Source organism: Mus caroli, chromosome 3 (genome assembly GCF_900094665.2).
Source record: "Mus caroli chromosome 3, CAROLI_EIJ_v1.1, whole genome shotgun sequence".
Taxonomy (NCBI): Eukaryota; Metazoa; Chordata; class Mammalia; order Rodentia; family Muridae; genus Mus; species Mus caroli.
In genome coordinates, this window is record NC_034572.1 from 71649066 (window position 1) to 71651427 (window position 2362).

A 2362-nucleotide genomic window follows, 5' to 3' on the forward strand; every position below is an offset into this window, starting at 1 on the left:
TGGTTTCCCGGTTCTATTGCATTCAGTCTCCCTGGTTGAACTGTGTGCAGTCCTGAAATCACTGTAGGCCAGGGTCAGCTTCCTGGAGAAGCATGCAATCTGGCAGAGATTCAGGGGGAATCTCTGTGCTAAGTGGAAAGTACAGTAGGAAATATCCCCCACTAAATAAGTGGGAGAAGCAGGAAACAGGAAGAGTCAGAGGCCCAGAGCATCCTGGGAGGAACTCTAACTGAGATGGTCATTCTTTTTTTCTTTTTTTTTTTTTCTTTTTCTTTTTAACTTTATCTGCATTTATTTCATGCTGAATTTATTCCCGGGCCATGAGTTTTTGTTTCTTCAGTTTCTTCTGGGATATCTTTTTCTTCTGTGCAATCTGCTCTTCTGGCTTTGGAACGATCTGTTCCTTCTCAGTGAGGATTATCTCACTGTGGCAGGGGGAGCTCAGGTATGGGTTAATCTTGCCATGAGCTCTGTAGGTTCGTCGGAGTATCTTAGGTGCCTTGTTCACCTGGATGTGTTCAGTGACTAGAGAGTCTATGTCTAGACCCTTAAGTTCAGCATTACTCTCTGCATTTTTAAGCACGTGCAACAAAAATTCAGCACTCTTTTTTAGCCACCAACCCTATGTCCAGCCCCACTGTTTGGCCTGGGCGCACCTACTAACTCCACCATTATACCACCAAATGGCACACATTGCTTCTTTAAAGTGACATCCTTCAGATACTTGGTGGCTTTGCGGATATGCATACCCTTGATGGAGTGGGCAGTTTCCCGGGTGTTCTTAAAGTGAACACGAAGGTTTGAACCTCTTGATTTGCATGATTTTGTGGGGTTTTCTGGGTCAAGAGAGTATTGAACCATCTTGGCAGGTGGCCTGTGGCTGCTTACAGGAAGAGCAAGATGGTCATTCTTAAAACTCTTAATCCTTGCCTGCCTGCCAACACAGACCAGTGAGGGGCAGAAGTTAGGTAAAGGGGCCTCTGCTTGCTCAGAGTTACTCAGCTGCAAACCAAGTGGAGAAGCCATGTTTCCTAGCATCCAGGCAGCTCATGTCTCTCCCTTAAAATAACAGCTGAGAAACTCACCACAACGACCACTAAGTCCAGCCATTACAGTCACCTTTACTCACACTTGCATCTTGCATCAGGCAACAATTTTGCCCCACCAGAAAAAAAAAAATGATCCAGATTTTGAACTGGGGAAAACTTACAAAAGAACAAAGTTGGTGTTGGGAGAACATCTTAGGTCGACTTGAGACCTAAGCACTCTAAACAGCTTATTTCTCAAGGCAAACTAGGCCCTCATCCTCTAAGCGCCTCAACACCAGCACAAGCCCCCTTCCAGTTGGGGGTCACTGCATTTGTGCAACTGTCATTACACAATTAACATTTAGCAGCCAAGTGTCAAATGATGCCCCGGGCATGCTCTGAACAGGTATGTTATTCTTCAACTGTTGCCGTGTGGGAGCCAGGTAGCCTCCTCTTACTGACCAATGATCCCTGTCCATACATTGACTCTCTTTTATACTGGTCTCCTAAACTATGAAGTCCACAGTGACCAGGTGATAGCTAGTGTGGAAAATGTGAGTTTTTCTGTGTCTTCTGATGAAAAGGATCAGTATCGAAATTTACAGAAGCTGGGAGAACAAAGAACCTTTGGTTGCAGCTGGACATGGTGCATGCCTACAACGCAAGCAGTTGGGAAGGAGGCAGGAAGACAGAGTGCTCAAAGGCAGTCTACGCTACATGGTTAGATCCTTTAGTTAAACTAAACACTATAACTAACAAAACCACAAACTGTCTGAGGTCCTGGATATAAAAGAATGGGCTTAGAGAGGAATTTAGGGGAGAGTTCTTCAGGAACTTTTAGCACAGTAGAGAAGAATCTGGCCTCTTAGAGTCCACTGGAGAGAAAAGGGTGGAACACGGGACAAAAAAGGAGTGACAGTGGAGGGGGGTCAAGTATATGGGCAATGGGCCAAAGAATTTTGTAAAATGTTGTGGCCATTGAGAAATCCCAAGGTGGTGAGATAGCTCAAATAAGACTGTAGAACATTTCAGAAATTTGTTTTGAGACTGTTGGCTGTGTGACATAATCTCTCCCCTGTGGTCCACCCAACTTTCATTAAATGTTCTGTGAAAAGGGAGAGGAAAAGATAGAGAGAGCTATGGTTTAATAGGATCAGTAGGCTACAGTTACCATGTGGTATTTGACACAACCCAACACAATAGGCTCACATCTTGCTAAGACCAAAGCCAAATCAGCACAGGTGAGATATAAAAGGGTGGGAAAGACAGATGACCTGCAGCAGGTAAGTCCCTTTAAAAGCAACACTCTCCTCTAACAAAAGAGGGTTTTATTC

The 2362-nt window shown here is 44.6% G+C and overlaps 1 pseudogene; it reads right to left on the bottom strand.

Annotated features, from left to right (window-relative positions):
• Positions 1-307: 307 nt before the first annotated feature.
• On the bottom strand, positions 308-864 carry LOC110291508 (annotated as a pseudogene).
• Between the last annotated feature and the right edge of the window lie 1498 nt (positions 865-2362).